This window comes from Styela clava, chromosome 2, assembly GCF_964204865.1.
Source record: "Styela clava chromosome 2, kaStyClav1.hap1.2, whole genome shotgun sequence".
NCBI classification, from domain to species: domain Eukaryota; kingdom Metazoa; phylum Chordata; class Ascidiacea; order Stolidobranchia; family Styelidae; genus Styela; species Styela clava.
This window is the reverse complement of record NC_135251.1, coordinates 25,093,496-25,116,489: the sequence shown is the minus strand read 5'-3', so window position 1 is coordinate 25,116,489 and position 22,994 is coordinate 25,093,496. Positions and strand designations below refer to the sequence as shown.

At 36.1% G+C, this 22,994-nt stretch overlaps 1 protein-coding gene and 1 long non-coding RNA gene across 2 annotated transcripts in view; both read left to right on the top strand.

Moving 5' to 3' along the window:
* Nucleotides 1-22,994, top strand: part of LOC144419940 (MAM domain-containing glycosylphosphatidylinositol anchor protein 1-like) — a 363,818-nt gene that overhangs the window by 212,364 nt on the left and 128,460 nt on the right. The gene's annotated exons all lie outside the window — the stretch shown is intronic.
* Nucleotides 5,450-21,651, top strand: LOC144419941 (uncharacterized). Its single transcript, XR_013474388.1, has 4 exons — nucleotides 5,450-5,711; nucleotides 5,996-6,085; nucleotides 7,668-7,726; nucleotides 21,512-21,651. It is a non-coding gene; the product is annotated as an uncharacterized LOC144419941 (long non-coding RNA).

Below are 22,994 nucleotides of genomic sequence, written 5' to 3'. Positions count from 1 at the left end.
GGGAGATAGGGCGGTGGGTCGAGGATAGGAAGGTTGAGGGAGAAAGGGCAGTACTTCACTGGCTCTGAAGTCTAAACACGAGGTCGGTAAACTTTTGTCGTTTGCGTGCCAAAAGTACTCCGTTAAACACTTAAAACTGTCCTCGACCCACTTCCCTATCTCCATGACACACTACCCGACCTCCCTCAACTTTCCTATCCTCGACCCTTTGCTCTTTCTCCCCAACTTTCACATTCTCGAACCATCGCTTTATCTCCCTCAAACTCTCTCCTTTCGACTTTCTGTTCTATCTCCCTCAACCTAGCTATCCTCAGACCCACTCTCCTATCTGCCACAACTTACATATCTTTGACCTACGGTGCTATACTATTCGGTACCTGACCTAACGGCGCTTTATTCACAACCCGATCGCCACACCAAACTTTACTAGATTGTGACCAACTTCCATGGGTTATACTGGTCGTGTATGCCAATGAGATGATTCAATCGTACTTCGACAAAACATGATTGACAGCATTCGTATATGTAGGCTGGAATCTCAAATATTAAACAATAACCTTAATTGGCAGTTTAAAAATGTTTTACTAATTGGGCTACTGATGGTTTTTTTGTTGGGAATAACGGTTTTCTAAATTTTAACAGGCCGTTTTATGCCCTTAATAATTGGCCATGTCGTCAGTCTCGTGACAAATATGATGCTGATCCGAAATAAGCAATAGTGCTCTGGTAGTATTTTTCTTCAACATTTTATAGTAAAAGCGATGCCAAAGATAACGTACTAACTGCGTCCTTTGCAACTTCATTAAGTTGCAGATAAGATAAGATCAATTTTGGGACTATACGCTGAAATAAAGGGCAGTTGGTAACGCTAGCTACGACAAAAACTTTCATGGCTCTAAAATAGTTTGGAAGGGATTACACTCACTGAGCGACTTATATTTTTGACTTTTCAGCCTTCTCAGTCACGTAAAAGAAATTTGTATATACAACAGAATATGGCAGAACATTCGTTGAAAATGACCAAGCGTGCGAATATTTTATTATTTCCTCATCGTTTTGTCTTGAACGGAAATACAAGCGACATTGAATGAGTTTCTGAAAATGAAATCAGGCATGTCGATATCGAATGACCTTTCGAAATTTTAAAAACAGTCACCTCAAACCCGAGGCCACCAGTAGCTTATTTAGTAGCACATTTTTAAGCCATTCATTATGGTTATTGATTATCAATTGAGATTCCAGCCAGGGATGGGAAATAGGACAGTGGGTCGAGGATAGGACGGTTGAGGGAGATAGGGCGGTGAGTCGAGGATAGGAAGGTTGAGGGAGGTGGAGCAGTTGGGCGAGGGAGACAGGGCAGAAGATCGAGAATAGGAAAAGGCAGTGGGTGGTGGATTTGTGATGGGTTGAATGTTTAACTTCACTGGCTCTGAAGTCTAAACCAGAGGTCGGCAAATTTTTTGTCGTTTGCGGGCCAAAATTACTCCGTTGAAGACACTTAAACACCCACTGCCCTACCTCCATCTACTTACTTACCTATCTATACTCGACCTACTGCCCGACCTCCCTCAACTTTCCCATCCTCGACCTACTGTCCTAGCTCCCTCAAACATCCTATCCTCGGCCCACTACGCCACCTCCCTATCCTCGACACACTGCTCTATCTCCCCAACTTTCACGTCCTCGAACCACCGTTTTATCTCCCTCAACCTCTCTTTTTTCGACCTACTGTCCTATCTCCCTCAACCCACCTATCCTCGGACCCACTGCCCTATCTGTCACAACTTACCTATATTTGACCTACGGTGCTATACTATTCGATACCTGACCTAACGGCGCTTTATTCACGACCCGATCGCCACACTGAACTTTACTATCTTGCGACCAACTTCCATGGGTTATACTGGTCGTGTATGCCAATGAGATGATTCAATCGTACGTCGACAAAACTTGATTGACAGCATTCGTATATGTAGGATGGAATCTCAAATATTAAACAATAACCTTAATTGCAGTTTTTTGTTGGGAATAACAGATTTCTAATTTTTAACAGGCCGTTTTATGCCCCTAATAATTGGCCATGTCGTCAGTCTCGTGACAAATATGATGCTGATCCGAAATAAGCAATAGTGTTCTGGTCCGTATATAGTATTTTTCTTCAACATTTTATATAATTTGTTGGGAATAACACATTTCTAAATTTTAACAGGCCGTTTACTGCGTCCTTTGCAACTTCATTAAGTTGCAGATAAGATAAGCTCAATTTTGGGACTATACGCTGAATTAAAGGGCAGTTGGTAACGCTATCTACGACAAAACAATTCATGACTCTAAAATAGTTTGGAAGGGATTACACTCACTGAGCGACTCATATTTTTGACTGTTTTTGACTTTATAGCCTTCTCAGTCACGTAAAAGAAATTTGTATATACAACAGAATATGGCAGAACATTCGTTGAAAATGACTAAGCGTGCAAATATTTTATTATTTCCTCATCGTTTTGTCTTGAACGGAAATACAAGGGACATTGAATGAGTTTCTGAAAATGAACTCAGGCATGTCGATATCGAATGACCTTTCGAAATTTTAAAAACAGTCACCTCAAACCCGAGGCCACCAGTAGCTAAATTAGTAGCACATTTTTAAGCCACTCATTATGGTTATTGATTACCAATTGAGATTCCAGCCTAGATGTACGAATGCCGTCAATCATGTTTTGTCGACGTACAATTGAATCTTCTCATTGACATACTCGACCAGTATAACACATGGAAGTTGGTTGCAAGATGGTGGAGTTCTTTTTGACGATCTAGACGTGCTTGTAGCGCCGTTAGGTTAGGGGCTGAGTGGTATAGCGTCGTAGGTCGAAGGTAAGTAACTTGATGGAGATCGGAAAGTGGGTCGAGGGTGGGAAATTTGAGGCAGATAGTGCAGTGGATAGAGGAAAGAAAAGTTGAGGGAGATATGGCGATGAGTCGAGGATAAAGAGGTTGAAGGGGATAGGAAGTTTGGGCGAAATAGGACAGTGGATCGAGGATAGGACGGTTGAGGATAGGAAGGTTGAGGGAGAAGGGGCAGTAACTTCACTGGATCTGAAGTCTAAACCCGAGGTCGGCAAACTTTTGTCGTTTGCGTGCCAAAAGTACCCCGTTAAACACTCAAAACTGTCCTGGACCCACTGCCCTATCTCCATGACACACTGCCCGACCTCCCTCAACTTTCCTATCCTCGACCCTCGGCTCTTTCTCCCCAACTTTCACATTCTCGAACCACCGCTTTATCTCCCTCAACCTCTCTCCTTCCGACTTACTGTCCTATCTCCCTCAACCTAGCTATCCTCAGACCCACTCCCCTATCTGCCACAACTTACCTATCTTTGACCTACGGTGCTATACTATTCGGTACCTGACCTAACGGCGCTTTATTCACGTCCCGATCGCCACACTGAACTTTACTATCTTGTGACCAACTTCCATGGGTTATACTGGTCGTGTATGCCAATGAGATGATTCAATCGTACTTCGACAAAACATGATTGACAGCATTCGTATATGTAGGCTGGAATCTCAAATATTAAACAATAACCTTAATTGGCAGTTTAAAAATGTTTTACTAATTGGGCTACTGATGGTTTTTTTGTTTGGAATAACGGTTTTCTAAATTTTAACAGGCCGTTTTATGCCCTTAATAATTGACCATGTCGTCAGTCTCGTGACAAATATGATGCTGATCCGAAATAAGCAATAGTGCTCTGGTAGTATTTTTCTTGAACATTTTATAGTAAAAGCGATGCCAAAGATTACGTACTAACTGCGTCCTTTGCAACTTCATTAAGTTGCAGATAAGATTAGGTCAATTTTGAGACTATACGCTGAATTAAAGGGCAGTTGGTAACGCTAGCTACGACAAAACATTTCATGGCTCTAAAATAGTTTGGAAGGGATTACACTCACTGAGCGACTTATTTTTTTGACTGTTTTCGACTTTTCAGCCTTCTCAGTCACGTAAATAAAATTTGTATATACAACAGAATATGGCAGAACATTCGTTGAAAATGACTAAGCGTGCAAATATTTTATTATTTTCTCATCGTTTTGCCTTGAACCGAAATACAAGTGACATTGAATGAGTTTCGGAAAATGAACTCAGGTATGTCGATATCGAAAGGCCTTTCAAAATTTTATAATTTTATTTATAAAACATGGAAGTTGGTTGCAAGATGGTAGAGTTCATTTTGACGATCTAGTCGTGATTGTAGCGCCGTTAGGTTAGGGGCTGAGTGGTATAGCGTCGTAGGTCGAAGATAAGTAACTTGATGGAGGTCGGAAAGTGGGTCGAGGGTGGGAAATTCAAGGCAGAGGCAGTGGATAGAGGAAAGAAAAGTTGAGGGAGATAGGTCTATGAGTCGAGGCTAAAGAGGTTGAAGGGGATAGGATGTTTGGGGGAAATAGGACAGTGGGTCGAGGATAGGAAGGTTGAGGGAGATAGGGCGGTGGGTCAAGGATAGGAAGGTTGAGAGAGGTGGAGCAGTTGGGCGAGGGAAACAGGGCAGAGGATCGAGAATAGGAAAGTCGAGGCAGATAGGGCAGTGGGTCGAGGATTTGTGTTGGGATGTCTGTATAACTTCACTGGCTCTAAAGTGTAAACCAGAGGTCGGCAAACTTTTGTCGTTTGCGGGCCAAAATTAAAGGTTGCAAGTCATTGGCGGGTAGCACGTATTTTGGAAAGTTAAAAACCAAAGGAATGGCCAATGAATCACATTTTTTCACCCAGAAATTTCAAGCAGTGCGCGAAGACTGATCCTTTGAATATTTTCAGCGTCATTAAACCATTTGCGCTCAGCATCTACTTTTTTACGTTCTGTTGCCATTTCTCTAATTATAATCAATTATAGGCTCAATAAACGAGTGATTGTGAATTATATACTTGTTAGGTGATAGTATAATTTAGTTTCTCAAAACAAATTTTGCCACGTAAAGAATATATTCGTCCATAAAGCTGTTTTGTTAATATAATTCAGTGAGGCGTCGCGGGCCGAATTCGTGAAATTTCATTTTAAGAACTATTATTATTCTGGGTAAGTTACTATGATAATGATATTGTTGAGTTTAATGGGCATTTTGACATCGCATTCCCGCGGCAGCAACATTCTGTTTTAGGGCGCCAAAGCATATCGATTGTGCAGATAAATAAATGTTGAGTGTAACCTGTGAAGGATTGTGAGAAGCACATTAACAAAATTGGATGTTCACCTGCTATTTCTTTTTGAGTAGATAATGAGAAAAATTGTTTTAAAAATCTTAATATAAAATGAATCTAAAGCAGCTTCATAATTCTATTTTGACAATGCAGTCTATTACACGTTATTTAAATTTTCAAACATAGATCTGAGCCTAAAGAATTCGTGGTCGCACTTTTCAAAACCAAGGAAACAGCAACATATCGAGGAATTCGTGAGTTCTCAGTTGTTAAACACTATCTGATTTATTAGTTGTAAATTGGAACTATTTCTAAAAATACAGAAGACGCAGATCATAGAGACTCTCGAGTTTCTTCGCACGTCCATGACACAGCAGCTGCGCAAGAAGGTATTGTGTTATTTTCAAAAGGAATTCATCAGGATATCACGGCGATTATATACATGTTCAAAAGCAGCAGATAGTGGTAGCTGAAAAATGAGCTTTTTTCGTGAATACAGCCTTGCGTGGAAGTAAGTATATATGTGAAAATGTGGCATTGGGCCAACGGACGAGATACTAGAATTTTCGATTTATAAAAAAAGTAACTATGCACTGGAATCCATTTTTAGCAAAAAAGCAATATCTGATATCTAATAAACTAAGCAAGTCATTAGTCAACGAGGGCAGTGTTGAAAAATAACATTTTATAATCTGATTGATTCAATATTTCTATATAGTGTGATCAATTACTTCGATTGTTATCACTATGGTTGTAACAAAACCGTTTGTATAATCCATGTGTGTACGGTTACAGTTGAATCTATTGAAAAGGGCGACACGGAGATCACGGTTGCAACCGACTATTCAACATACATCGTTTGTATTGATTGTATTATTTTTGAAGGTAATTTGTTTATGATTTGGAGATGGCAAGAAACGAATTAGCTTTTTATTCATACACAACCGTAGGTATATGAAAACGAGTTAAGCAACTTATTTGTAAATTAACTGTTTCAAGTTACAGCAAATGCGTTAACTGAAATCGAAGTATAACTTTGAAATGTGGTTTTGAGTATTGTGCTGCCGGGGAAATCAGACAAGCGTGACGTGAAATGGTATCGCATTTATTGTTGATTATTTCATACAAATATCAAACATGTCTTATTTCAAATTACAATGTCAATAACATCATAGATAATATCTTGCAGGGATTCAGTGGATCGGAGTCGCAATCGCTTAATTGTGAAAGTGGAAATAAGTTGAGAGCCAACAAACGAAAGTCGAAAACTCGGTAGAAATAACAAAATTCGTCGCAATACCACAAGTAGCCTACAGTAGATGTGTATATATTATAATTTTTTAATATTAGGTAATGCTTTTGTGTTTTGCCCTCTGGCAATAATGAATTTCCAGCCTGTAAAGCATCAGATATAATGTTTAGAATCAGAGGTTGGTGTACGTTACCTTGTATAAAGTGAATTATCGCGGATTCTTTTTGAGCAACGAGGTGGGGTTAATTTTCAAACAAAATTGATATTTTTGTTGTTCTTAATGAATGGATAAGTAGTTAGTTTTAATGTTGGATGAATGAATAAATATTTCGCCCAACCGCCCCTACTATATGACTACACGAGGCCGATCAATTCGCTGTACAATACTTGAATCATACATTTTTCGGTAGGTACTCCTGTAATATGTGAACCAAGATGGCGGACACCGGAACGTAGTATTCGTACCAGATTAGTGTTAGGCCATAATTCCAGGCACAAATACTACGAGAGTCGCTTGGCTAGTCACCGAACTTGGAATAGAACTAAAATAAAGAAAATTGGAATGAAAATATGGCAGGACCCTAACCTGGTACACATATTGCGTTCCGGTGCCCGCAATCTTGGTTCAGGAGTACCCATTTTTTTCTTTCTAATGTCGACAACCTAACCGACAACCGACAACGAAGTGCAGATTGAAGACAATTATATAGATTTAGGTGCCATTCTTGTATCGCCTATTAAAATGTTTCTTTGTTCTCAATTAGTCCAGTGAGATGACAATAGTGATAAAACTTCTACTTCTGCTGTACGTGTGTATGGCGCACGGATACATGTGGGGACCAGAAGACACTGCGTGTGATTTCATGAAGCCGCTTTTACCCCCTTTTGCCAAGGATTTTGCAAATCTTCGATTTATCGAATTGTTGTGAATAAATATAGATTCTTACCGGGATAAAAACTTTACAGTCAGTATTAGTGTTCAATATTCAAAGATAACTCGCTTTTTTAATGCGTATAATGCAATCTCTGCAAACCGACACGGTACCTCATATTTTAATCCTTGAACTCTTTCTAAATTCAAATACTTCATTATTACTATTGTGATGTAGACGTGTGAGAAGTATGGCGAAATCGCTTTAAAATTTTTTTCTAATGTTTACAGTCTCTAGATAACATTATCAGTCGGTAACTGCTAATTATTTTGTTTTTCCATAGTTCGGATCCAAGGAAAAACTGGCGATGACCGATATACATACCAGGGGGCAATGCTAACGGTGAGGCTTTAAATATTTATTTTAAGAATAGTAGGGTGATAGAATAGAAACATTAGTTTCATTGATAACTCAACAGCCAAGTAAAATTTTGACAAAACCTGCGGTCATCAAGACGGTAAATATTTATAGCCTGATTTCTAGCTGATAAATTTTGATATAGAACGGTTCTTGGTAACAATAAATTTCTTTATGAATTTTCATGTGTGCGAAATATCTGATATCAAAAGAGGTTGAGTATTGTTCATAGTGATATCAAAATGACCTTTTAAAATATGTATAAGTCAGGAGTGTGTAAACTGCGGCCCGCGGACCAAATGCGGCCCGCAAGGAAAAATTGTGCGGACCGCGGAGAAGTGCCGATTTTAAATAGTGTGTTCGCGAAACGAGTTTTTAGTTTAGTTAATCTGGTATGTGCGAGCAATTCTAATCTCTTTGCGGCGCAAAGCCAATACCAGTACTTGACTGCTACTGTCATATTAGCAAAACTACCTAGCAAAATCCTGTTCCAAAAACAAACAAAAAAATGTTATAAAAACATGTTTCTTATACTGTATTCGTTTAAAGTCGGTGTGATAATAAATTTGAATATCTGTTTTCATTAGAAATCTATGCATTTTAACTCAACATTTCTGCTAGAACCCCTAACAATGCCATAAGATCAATAAAAAAGTTGTGCTTGCAACTACAGTATAAACTCTATCTACAAAATTTATTCGTTTCGTAAATTCCTTTGTAGGTAGAAAGTTCCGTAAGTAGGGACACAGATTACCTGTAAATGCCCTAACGGTCTAAGCCCCTACAAAATGGACATAACATTTGTATAAATCATAATAATGGTTAGAACCCGCAACAAATACATGTTAGACTTAAATTACTGCATAATAAATAAAGAAGGTACATATGGAAATAAGAAAGAACAGAGAAATACCGAATAAAAACACTACGAACGGTATGTTTGTTTATCTTTGGCGTTGGGTAGACTAGGCTACGCTAAACGAAGACCGCAGAGAGTGGGAGGAGGCGGCAAAAGCTGACCGCTGAGAGAGAACGTAATTTTCGATAATGAGCACACACACATTCAATTCAAATTTTTTTATTGTATCATCGTCTTCTCACTAAATTTCGCTTTGCCCGCGGGGAAAAAACGGGTCAATAATTGTAAAATATTTCAAATCAAAACGTGGACGACGGCGCTAGGATATGTGCGCCATATTCGATATTCTTATAAACACGAAAAACGATATTCGAAGGTCGCGATATTCGATTTTTAAATTCGAATTGGACATTGCTTATTCAAGCACTGCATTAAATTTTTCTAAGATAAACAAATATCACTGCACATATTTTTAAGTTTTCGGCCGTTCGTATGTAGAAAATCTTACGATAGCCGTAGCAATATTTTTACGATAAAAATTATTGTAATTCGGACTTTTCGTATCCAGAGCCTTTCGTAGGTAGAGTTTCTAGGTGCGGCCCGCGGCTTCACCCAGTTACTTGTACCTGGCTCTCCTGTAATAAAGGTTGCACACCCCTGGTATAAGTGTATAATCAGTTTCTAAATTAATACAGTTTCTGTATATGCATGGTTCAATGTTGATTTTTTGTCTGCGGTAATAAAGACGGTAAATATTTTTAGCTTGATTTCTAGTTGATAACTTTTGATATAGAACAGTTCTTAGTAACAATATATTTGTTTATAAATTTTCTTGTTTGCGGAAAATCTGATATCACAACAGGTCGAGTACTGCTGAGAGTGTATAGCCAGTTTCTAAATGAGTAGGCAGATTCTGTATGCACGGTTCAATGTTGATTTTTCGTAAAACTTGCATAGTTTTTGCAATACAAATTTAATATGTGTCAGTTCAAGGAACAGTATACCAAATTTGAAAAAATAAAAGAAAAAATTCATATTGTATAAAATATATATATATATATATATATATATATATATGTATATATATATATATATATACATTGAACAAACATGACAGGTACTGACAGCGCCGGATTAGCCATTAAACAATATAAGCACGTGCTTAGGGCATCAAGCAAGGAGGGGGCATCACAGAAATTTTAGAGCAGAATTTTATATAGTTTATCGGTATTTATTAAAATATTACGAGTTCAACAGACGACTCAAACTTCAAAATGTTCGCTTATTTTTTGTCTTCAAGTATCATATTAACCTTCTTTACTAAAAAGAAACCATGAAACTTATTTATTGGACACGAAATGAGCCTATGAGTCGTTTTCTCAAAATGTTGTGGTTTTTGCTTTCTAGTATTTACCTTGTTGCTGCATTTTTATTTTGAAAAAATTTCTATTCTCTTCAACAATTGGACCAATAAACTATTTACACTATGTGGCGGTTCCACGATCGCATTTCAACGATATATTGGTCAGCAAAGTCGGGAGTTTCTTGATAAAGTAGACCAGGGTGGTCCAAACTCTGTCATGCTGATACATTCCGTGCGGCTCACAGAACAATTTTAGCGTATATTTGTATCTAATGGAGTAACGTTTTTGAGTTTTTTTTAGATGGGGTTGGTATCCCGAAATTCCAACCCCTTTTCTAACGCTTTGTGCCTTTATTTTAGTAAAAACACTCGCGTCAGCCATGTGACAGTAGTGACGAAACGCAGAGCCGACTTAACGCCGCGTAATCCAGTTTTTTTTTAGCTAGGTCTCGAAAACCAACGTAGTCTGACTTGGTTGGTATTTGACGATGTCTTATTTTATTTAAAAAAAAGAATTTTCATCGGCCTTACATATCAAAGCACTGTCTATAGGTTTGAGTTATGGAATGTAAAGCCATTTGCTTGCGAGGTCGAAACCATATGAAAAGGTAGAAATCGAGCGATTAAAGAATTGTTGCGAGTCTTAAGTAAATATAAAATAAGCCGTGCCAGAATGTCGAAATGAAACGTTTGTTGTTGCAGAAATTCATCAAAATTATAAGATAATCCAAAGAAATTATTTTAAAGTGCATAAGGAAGTGAGAACAGGTACGAAGTTATAAGTCGCACAAGGTATTCCGGGTCAGGGCGTAGATTGAGTTTTTCTTGAAAGAATATTGTGAATAAACAGACAAACATATGGGTTTATAAATGATTTTAAGTTAGAGATAGAAGGCTCTGCTGCCAAATACACATTGTTCGACTGAATTTGTTATTTAAATCATTTTGTTCACCTTAATGCTTATTACAAATAATTTTATTGTTCGATTCGGAATCCGAGTTTAATTTTTATTTTCAAACCATTTTCAATTTACCCGAATTCAGATTTTTGAGTATAAGTCTATTAAAAGCCAAACCTTTTCAAAGATTTGTGTCTTTATGTGTTTTAATGAATAATTAGGATTATGATATACTGGTACACAGCAGGTGAAGTTTAAATATGTGTTGACATATACATATATACTAATTAAATTGTTACTTATGCAGAGTTTATATCTAGAGTACTAACATATGAAAAATACCTAATCGGTACCTTCAACACTTTACCGTTTATGTCTACCGCCTTTTGATAGTAGCTGAGTAGTGAATAATAATCACCTTATGTTATGACTATACCTAACATTTCCTTAAACTCGACAACGTAGTATATATACAGTATAATAGCAAATAACTTTGAAAAGTTCGCGAATAAAAGAAAATGATATTGTTTTAGAAGATAAAATGTGTTGTAACTTCATATATTTTGATTATTGAAATTCACCTATAATTTAAAAACCACGTAAATGCAAATTATAGAGAAATTTGTGGTTGTATAAAAAAGTGTGTCATCAGCATTTATCTGATGCATACAGCATTGAGTGATGGAAGATGTTCATTTATATACCCGTTCTTAGTGGTACTTTAGGACACAGAGAGCAGTTTAGAATTAGGCTGTACATCAATACGTCTAATTACTATAATATGTTAAAATGGAATCTATAACATCTATACAACAACAAACCACCCATGTGGTCTCCAATTGTAATGGTAGTATACATTCAAAAACCGGAAGCTTTAGAAAAAGACGACTTCAAAGACAAAAAATGTCGTTCAAAGAAGAACCGGAATCCGAAAGTCAAAACTTTTCATTCTTTCTGCTATATATGAAGAACGAAACGCAACTGAAAGACATGGATACCAAACGGAATTATATGGCCATGGAAGGTTAGATGTTTCGCAAACAATTTTCTCTTATTCGAATATATCTGGCCTTACTTTGTTTTAACGTCACATCTCAATATCCAAAAACGCCTAAAATTTTTCCTGGTTTAAGTCTAGTATGAATAAGTATGTTTGTTCAAAATTCGAAAGATATTACAGATAATCATCCCTAGTGTCGTCATTAAAATTATTTTGTCATCAATGTAACAATTGTTCATACACTGGTACAAATATCTAAGAAAATATTGATATTCTAAACCTCACCTATATATAAATGGATATGCAACGGGTAATAACGGATGACCACCATAAAACGGGTCTAAACTAGAGATGTACCGATACCACTTTTGTCACCGATATTTCAGATTGAAAAAAAGATATATCACATAAGAAATTGATGTTTGGTATCCGAATGCATTAACTGATTCGGATGCATTGTACACTGACGCTAGTAATCTCGGTGTCCAATTAGAAAACTCATATGCCGAGATGTCCAATTCCAATTTATTATTAATATCGCGACCTTCGAATATCGTTTTTTGTGTTTAAAAGAATATCGAATATATGCAAATATTTTATTTTGTGTTTAATCGTGATCGTCGCGACAATTACAGCCAAAATTAAAGGATATCAATCAGTGCCGACTAGAAATACCTATACCACGTATGATACTAGGCGGCCACATCAATAAATCTATAAAGAAATTGTGTATTTGAACAAAATTAAAATTACTATAATCACAATATTTAATACTTGTGTAGAGAGATAATTGCGTCGGAATTTAGCCTAACGATGTCCATGGACTGAATGACACTCGCGCTTGACGATAAACAGAATTTATAACTGTGCCAAACAGTGCATGTCCTGTAAAAAGGACTTCGATTCCACTGTATGATTTAAAACTGAGCGCCTAGTTGCTCTCTTTTCTGTGTCGTGTTGATATATTTCTTCATAATTAATATGTTATATGTATTAAAAATGTCAATATAAAAAGTTGGCAGCAAAAAAAAAGTCAAATTAGATGAGCTGGTTCTGCTAGAAATATTTAAAAACAGGCGAATCATATTCTCGTTACCACTCGCGGGGGTGTAGACATGCATGGCTCATAGTTCCCGATCTGTCTGGACAAAAAAATAAATTAAAAAGTAATATTTTAACTTACCTTTTAAAACATTCTGGATCATATCTAAAAGGTTAATATATCGGAAATATCGGTATTAATTCAGCCGATACCGATACATGACCGATACCGAAAAAATAGCCGATATTGCCGATACCGATACCCGATACCAATACATCGACTCTAAACTGGTAGAGGAATCGATTAGGTGATAGATTAGATTTTATAGCACCATACGTACAAGCGAGCAATGTGCTATTTTTGAAAATAAATAAAAGCCACTCTATAATCGGCCCATCGGTATTTGAGAAAAATCAAGATGGATAGATTTCAATCATCGAACTGTTATATTTTCTCTTCAAAAAAACATGAATCATAGACAAAGCGCCCACTAATTTGGCGACTGTATACGGACTCGACTCGAATTTGCAAAATACAATGCAATACTAGTTGTCGAAAAGTTTGGATCGATAGATGCATTATCACTGAATAACGACAAGTTGAGGGGAAAGGCTATTCACTCTCCATTTAACTCGATATTTTGTATTATAAATTAGGCAAATTACTGACTGGAACTTAATGATGAGAGACTTGATATTGAAGTTAATCATGAGCTACAACGTTTTGTTTGGGTACACCTGGTGATAAAAAATTTAGTTTGGCGGGACTAATGCATAGTGGGGTAAATGTAGATTTTATTCAGCGAATAAGAAATTCTTACACACATCTTACTACCAAAATGCTTTGAAAAACGTCTGTTAAGTGTCCCACTGTACCCCACTTGTGGGGCACATTCGGTCAGACCCTGGGGCACAGTGGGTCAGTCTGTCAAAATTCAACGAAGTGAGCCCTTAAAAATAAGCAATTAATCTGCATAATCGTCTAACGAACAGGGAGACTTCAAATTTGAAGATTTAATATTTTTGAAATCAATGTTCAACTGAAATAGTTCAAATATTTTGACAAACAAATTTGAATATTTCCTTACTCGAATCTAAATCTGAAAATATTATTGAAAAAATGAAAAATATCAGACGGTGGTTTGTCATGTTGGAAAAGCAAAGGTAGAAAAAAAAACTGGAACCGTGAAATTTTAGTTTCAACCTCCCAAAACCAATTTCACCTCATAACTTGCGCCGCTCTACCCGTCCGTTGTCCGTTCGCGGGGCATTGTAACTGACCGATGGGCGGATTGAAACATCGAACCGCGGACAGGATTGCGGATATAGTATCAGCGCGAGAGCTGATTTTCCACTGTGCCCCATGTCCCAACGTGCCCCATCTTCCCCTGCAATATTGGTTATATTCACACTCAAATTTATTTATTAGCACATTTGATCTGTTTCTGGAACTAAGCAAAAGCATGTTCCGGCCACGGAAATGGGATGATTAAATGTCCTTCAAACTAAAAAATCTTATTTTCACGGTGACTCACTCCGAATAATAGTAATTTGTAAAATGAAACTTCACAGCACCTATTGGATCAATTGTAAAATTTTTATTATTTAAAAATGGATTTTCTCTTGTATCGACCTCCAACAACAGGTTCTACGGAACGCCAAATATAATCGTAATCGTTAACTACGGTGTTGCATTTGTTTAACGTCTAAAACAAGAACGCGTTCATTCCAATAACGGGTTCGCACGAACCCGCTGAATCGTATCACAAATTTTAATTGCAATTATGTTTTCGGGTTTCCACAAGATATATTGCTTCGAGGTCCCACTTTACAAAACTAGGTTCCAAAATCACAACTGAAAGAATATTATTTTAGATATTTCAATATGCTTTGTATAAATAAAAAAAAGCGTAATATTATGACGGTATACAATTGGCACGGATATAAGTTAAAGGAAAACTCAGTCACGCCGTGAAAAATTTTGTTTCATTCCTGAAGCTAATTTTATTTTAACTATAATATATGAGTTTACTCATTTCCTCGGACTAAATTAATTCATAACGATGTCAATAACTTTCGAGATAAAAGCTGTCAATGTTCATATATCTCAAGTTTAGTAACGTTTCATGTCAGACATCTTTTTATATAAAATATATTGTTGACATATCATTAAAAGTTGTATATTTATATATGGGTCGTAAAAACAATTCCTCGCATAATTTGATGAAAGATATTACAAGGTCTGGTTCAGATTATAATCAAAGGGGTGAAGAGCCTTTTTTAAGCCAAATAGAACAATGATTGCAAATTAGAGCATTTCTTGAACTATTCACTTAATTGCCGCTGTATGGAGTATCGTTACAACATTTGCGTTGGCGTTCCCAGTACTGTTATTAAGCTTCATGACCAATATCCAGAGTTGTAAATATGACTGGTCTCAAACTTGTTTCGGGATGCGTCATTTTTTTCACCAATGAAGTGTTGAGTCACATTGACTTAAAACTTCGATGGTTAACAGCAGCAGCAGTTAAAGCAACGATTTTTAAATAAATCCATTTTTCTCAATTTGTTCCTGATTCTTACAGGACTCGATATTTAACCTAGAACTTTGCTGTTTACTTATAGTAAGACACTTTCTAGTTTATTTTGCACACTTTTCCTCAGTGTTCCTCAAAAATCCCTCATTTCTTGAAAACTTAGCCGACCTTTCGTAAACCAAAAGTCCTGGATAATTAAATAGAATCAAATTCTCGAAAATAAATTTTCCGTGGTAACCTACCTTCAAAATAGATAGTAAATATGGAAAGTATTCTAAACAAAGTTTATCAAACGAACAATAAAATCAATGACCCAAAAGTATTTACGGTAGGTATGTTTCGGATTGTGACATAACGAATCACTGATAATATGTAAAGCATTAATAAGCGTTCCTGCGGCATTGCGACAAATTTTGTTACTTCGTCCGAGGGCTCGACTTTCATTTGATCGCTTTCAACTTAATCCCACTTCCACAATGAAGCGATCGCATAAGACCATACAAAAGTTAAAAACAATGCGTTCCAGGCCTGCCGAAATCTACGTTACTATTCTAAAAGAAACATTCTATCATAGCCTATGTCTGAATATTTATTTGCTACATTGTTCTATAATAAAATGAGTAGATAATTATAAGTCATAAGAACCGTCAGATAATGTAATATTTGCGTCGTTGCATTATTTCGTTGAGAAGCACTCATAACATCTGAGCATTGAGAATTATTTAGACGTGATGTCGTTCAAATCAATTAAAGTATTCCCAAGGTCATAAAGGTATTTTGCCGATGGATATGGTGTTGGTGTGTACACTTCGATCCACTGAATCCCTGCGAGATGTTGACTATGTCATTATTAACATTGTATTTTCAAATAAGCTATAGGATCGGCCTGGTAATAAAGTGGTGCCCTGTGTCATAATTTGGGATTATAGCTAAATTAAATGCATTTTGGGGGGTCAATAATATTTTATAGTGGTCTGCATGTGAACAAAACCAATTTCAAAACTCAAAATGTTTGAGTTTAAATTATCCATGCTTGATCCGAGTGTTCTTAATTACGGTGACGTACCTGTGTCATAATTTGAGATTATGGCTAAATTAAATGTATTTTGGGGGGTCAATAGTATGCATAGTGGTCTGCATGTGAACAAAACCAATTTCAAAACTCAAAATGTTTGAGTTTAAATCATCCATGCTTGATCCGAGTGTTCTTAATTACGGTGACGTCATCATATTTTTTTTTAATGTATAATTTTTATTTTGATACAAGATCAATTTTATTTGTATGAATATTTCAAAGCTTAAAAATAAACAAAGAATCTGTTGTTAGTTGAAAAAGAAGTAATTTGAACGCGCGAGCAACGTTCTCCGGCTCATAATAAATAAACAAACAAAGATACCAGACAGCACGCGATCAAATGCTCTTCGATAAAACGAATATCACTTCACTTCAAAATCAAATCCCACTCTTGTTTTATTTTGAAGGTGACGTAAAGCTCGTCCAAAAGAAAACTCTTTCTCTAGCATATCAATCACGTGTTGACCAAGCGTTAAAAGTGAAAAACTTTATCTCGAAATTTTTTGAAATTTCTCTCTTCTTACCGGCATATGGTCGAACGCATTTGCGCTACGTAATTCGGGCGCGTTTTAGTGGAAAGCGACGAAAATAAGCTTTTTAAAGATATATTGGGAAATGTACTAGCGTGTTTGATTAACTATTTATGTCATATTATAAAAGGGGTATAAAAAGTCGATTGGGACCAACGTATATAAAGGGTACCATATGGCGAACCACGGCCTCTCGTCCGGTTTCCATTCCATGTCGGGTATGTGATTAGTTAGTTATTTGTCTTCGGTACCATGGACTTGCTGGTGGAGGAAGGCGTATCCGATCAGCGGTTACGTGAATCACCCTACGGTGGCGAGGAGTCCAGCAATCCTTTCGCACATAACTATCCCCGCATGGTATTCGAACCTGCGAACCCATACAGAGTAATTAGAGATGCGTTGGCGAGCGTATTCCCAAAGCTTAGGACGATTAGTAACTCACCCATAATAATAATATTTCTTAAAATTTTGCACTGCCTTCGAGGTCATTTTGTGATAATTTTTATCACCTGACAACTTTCGAAAATACTTCATTTGATGATTTGAACGAAAGATACCAATCTGAAGATGGAGTCTATTATGGAGTATTGTTGCCACATTTGTGCTGGTGCTCCCTGTACTGTTATTAACCTTCATGACCAATATCAAATGAGTTATTAATATGATTGGTCTCAAACTTATTTCGAGGTGCATCATCTTTTTCACCATTGAAGTGTGGCCTCATAAGCTCATAACATAGATCAGGGTTGTCCAACCATTATGGACGAAGAGCCACATTTAGTTTACGAATGATTGCGCGGTCCACTTGACATGGTAGTTATATTCTAGTTTCACCGACTACAGATAAAAGGAAAAACAAACAAAGCACCTAAATTATTAGAACAATGAAAATACGAAGATACAGTAAAGTTAAAAGTTTTAACCACACATAAATATTTATGGGAAGTATGGCACTGCGTTTATCCAACAAGTTTGTCAATCATAGGTGCAATGGACGATGTAGAAATGCGGAACGGATTTTTCACGAGGCTGTCAGAAATTAGTCTTACGGAGGATTTTCCTTGGTTCATCCTTGAAAAAAAATTGCTCGTAGAAGTGAATGCTGTCAAATATTGAGGTCATGAAACTGCTTCTTCTAGCTTCACAGAAAAAAAATACAGGAAAACAGATTGAAATACATGGCAGACGATAAAAATAAATTCAAACATGTCTCACTAGCAATAACGACCATAAATGGACATAAAAGAAGCTTTCGATAGCTAGGTGGTGCTTCTCGTGCGTTTGAACGACATTTTTTATTAGAAGTTTCAATAAAGGCTCAGATTTGTGAAGGACATTGCGATTCGAATAATACCACGCGGGCCACTGGGTTTGACGACTCTAACATAGATGGTCAACGGCAGCAGCCAGAGCAGCTTTATTGAATTTATTCATTTTTTCCCCGATTACTATGGGACCCTATACTTCACCTAGACCTCGACCATTGCTGTTTAAATATAGCAAGGCACTTTCTAGTTCATTTCGCACACTTTTCCTTCAGTGTTCCTTAAAATGGCATTACTTGGAAACTTGATCGACTTTATGTAATCCAAAATTCCTAGATAATTGAATAGAATCAAATTCTTTGAAATATGGAAAGTAGGCTATTCTAAACGTCCTGTCACTTGGACCCCCAAATAAAAGTCTTCATGCAATAACTTCTGGCATTCTGAACATCTTACAATCTCGCATCACACTGAATATGATGTGAGCATGTAGGCAGCGCACGATGCAATCTCCAAGGGCGGTACATTTACGTTGGAAGTAACTTTACTATGTACACAGCTTACAAGCCAAAAAGAAACCCCAAACTAATTACACAATCAGCATTTCAGTACCCACTCTCCTACCAAAACGTACTTCACATCTATGATATATATTGTAATATGCGTCCTTACGTGAATTACTTTCTCTCTTTTCTCTCCACCTACCTACGCGATGAGAAGCTTCAATCAAATATAGAAAATAATGGTACCTTACGACGACATATATATAACTTGAATCAAAGTTTGGGATCGGACTCTGCTTCCAGCGTCATCTAAGATCAGCTCGGTTCATTGAAGTGGCTGTAATCGATTCCTGCTGATTCAAACCCTATAAATAATGCCATGAAAACTAAGCCGATTTTATGTAAATGTTAATTTTTCTTTACCGTTTGAATAGACAAAAATACAGATAGAGAGAGCTGATAGAAAATAAAGAAAGTATATTATGCACTGTGTAAAACGATTGGTGACTCAAAGGCAAGTGGGCTCAATAGAGTCCCTGGTGTATCATAGCTAGTAAAAGCAGGAAAAAGGGTTTTAATAAATTTATTTGCCACAGGTCTCGTGTCTCAGCGTTCCACTTTTGTTTGATAGAATTCAACTCATCTCTAGTTCCACAGAGAAACAAATTGGTCAGATTGAACGAGAATGAAAAACAACTTTTTTCTCTGAAATATGCAGAAGTCTTCGTTTTTATTCTAAAAAAGTATTTATTATTTATTCCATTTTGAGAGAGCAATGTCCGAAGATGGGTACGAATGTACAATGACTAACAATGACACAGTACCCGTAGCTCACGGTGTCTAAAAATGCCGTTTTCTAATTTGTGCCATTTTAGGGCATTTGTCTCACATTTACCAAATTCCCACTATTCCAACTGAACTGTTACCATATAGATTATAGAATATATATATATATATATATATATATATCTTGGAGCAAATGATTACGGTATTCACATGAGGTGACAATCATACAATTGGGACACGAATTATTTTGACGCGTAACTCACCACAAAGTTCGTTATCTAATCATTCAACATTTTCAATTCCAAATAGCAAATCAAGTCTCAACGCGAAGCAATCCACATCGGTGGTATCGATAAGAATATGTAATGAAGTTGCCTTGACTGAGGCTGCTTCTGTTGACCACACCCAAATTTTTGACCGATGACCCTCAATGATTTTGCTCTCGATGTCTTTGTTACAGTGTATATAAAATAAGTTAAACGAAGTCACACTTTATTGATTTGAAAGATGATGCACTCCAAATAAATTTTGACCAAAAATATTCATAACCACTGCGATTCATTGATTTGTTCAAAGTGGATTTCTTATATATATTTCCTCTCCTTATTCGGGTACAAGGGGGAGAAAAAGGTCCGGCACTACTTTGACAATGATTTGAACCACACTTTGTGATATCTCTCACCAATTCATGCTACGAATTGTTTTTTTGCAATACATATAAAACTTTTGATATGTCAAGAGTATGTATTTCACACAAATATTTACTTAACTCAATTCCAGATATATATATGAACTTACTTTGAAAGCTTTATTGGCTTTATCACAAATTTTAATAAACTCGTGATGAATTAGCTTTAGTTGAACAAATGAGCAAACATATATATGCTTGAAGTAAAATTAGCATTAGAAATGCAACAGAATTTTCCACGGCGTAACTATAGGTTTTATATCCGTGCCAATTGCCTACCGCCATAATAATGAAAAGATGCCGAATTTCGTTTTACTGCATGGTTTCGTTTAATTTTATGAACATTTCTCTTTTCTGGGTATTTATTTCAAAGCATAATAAAACAGTTAAATAATATTCTTGCAGTAAGGATTTTGAAACGTAGTATCATATAATATGATGGAATGAAGAATGTCGTGATCGATATTCCTTACTGTAAATTTTCTAAAATTTTGATTTCGAAAGTCATTAATTTCAGAGTGATTTTTATTTTCTGAATTATATTCTGCCGTTTTTTTTTGCGAAAACCTAAAGCTTTGCAACTGTAAAGTACACCTAGAAAATGTGCAGATATATAACAGTACATGGAAGAGAATTGTAAACAAAGCTGTAGAAATCATGTAGTATCTCTGAAAACGTCATTTTCTATCCCGTCTGATATCTACATGGAATGACTTACATCTGACGATATAATTCTGAAAATCTTGCTGGAAGAAGGTTGTTTAAACTGCATTATGTTGACATGCATCCTATTTCTAACAGCGTGCATTACTGTGGTTATAGATGTCCATAGCCATCCAACCTCGTTCATTTATTACAAATGTGGTTTGACACCAAATGAGAATGTAGACTGGTCTCAAGCAAGTATTTATGAACGTATTTGATGTATGAAGTATACATGCTAAACTAATGGAATACTTCAATAAGTAATTATGAGAACGCTTGCCCTTCGAAATGGGGTGCGGCAATTTTGGGAAACTCTTTAATACCCAATTGCAAATAAGATCAAATTATATTTAACTTTTCTTGATAGATACCTTCTTCAGTCTGATATCTGGCATCTAAATCTCCAGATGGAATGTTTTCGAGAGTAGTCAATTGTCAAGCTATAAAAAATATCACAAATGACCTCCAAGTCATTTCGACCCGGCGTACTGGTATCTAAGATTACACCACAATTTTCAGATTGGTTCAACGTTTCTTTCCTACAAAAACTCTTTGCAATTCCGAGGATTTTTTCGTTAAATATGTCATTCAAGAAAAGAACTTGGTCTGATGACTATTTGAAGTATGGCTTTACCTGCTCAACTGAACGTGACTCCAATGCGAGAATGGCGAGTGAGAATTGCCCCTTTTGAATCGAAGCCACGTATCTCTCAATTGGTTACCGAAAAACAGCAGCAGAAGTATCACTAATAAATCTAATGAATAATTGAAGTTTACTGTTTGTTGCAATTTATTCTGCTACAACCAATGGAGCAATCAGTTTTTCAGATCCGATAGTAAATAAAGCAAGTATTCCAAACATTGTCAATCAAACAAACAGTGAAATTGGTGAATATTTTTTGTTATGCGTCTGAATATTTATTTGCTATAACCTTCTATAATAGGATGAGTGGATATAATATGAGTCAAACAATCCAATTTTCGGCAGTGGCATTGAGAAAAATTTAGAGGCGATGTCACATTCGAATCAATCAAAGTATTTCTGACGCCAAGAAGATCTTCCGCTGTTGGATATGGTGTTGGTGTAAACACTCCGATCCATCGAATCCCTGAAAAATTTGAGACTTTGTTGTAATAAACGTTGTATTATGAAAATATTTACTGTAGTGAATATTAGTAAGAACTGATCAAAACTAAGTACACCAAGGTATCCGTTTTGGTATCAAATTTCACACAATTTGGATTTTATTTCATTTTATTAGATTTTGACATCTGTTATTTTGTGCGTGACTGATTGCGCTGGAAACACAATGCTACTATGTTTTTTTTGTCTCATTTAACGCATTTGATGTTTCTCGAAACGGGGACTTAAAGTATAAGATTTCTACTCATGTTTACTTTCACGCAAAGTAAAAACTAATTTGTTCCCTGCAATTGTTACACTCCAAAGATTACCTTCAAATTTATTACAATCAACAGCAAGAATATTTGTTAAATAATCTGATGCAAATAAGATCTTTGTGTTGCTATTCACATGAGATTCAACTGTAAGGATAAACACATAAGTTATACAAATGTTTGTGTTACAAGTGGTCACAATATAAAGTAATGTACAAATATTAAATAAATCAGATCATAAATTAGGATTTTCATTAGATTTCTTTCGTTTACTATTGGGTTACTTGGTATATTTTATACAACAGTATCGCATACCGCCTTTTTGTTATGGTGATAGATTGCAACAGTGCTTAGTTTGTTTTATTAAAAAGGCATAAATTTCGGTATTTTGTCAGATCTATGACTTTCCATTTTTTAAAACATTTCCTTAAAGATGCTAAGCTATTATATGATATCACAAAAACTGTGTTGACGTGTGTTGAAGATTTTTCTCCAAGATATATTATCGCATGATGTTTGCAAATTCTCCTTGTAGAACTTAGGTTCATTTGTGCATATACTGTGTCCATGTCTATTTGATTTCGATTGAAAAAGCCTTGGCATC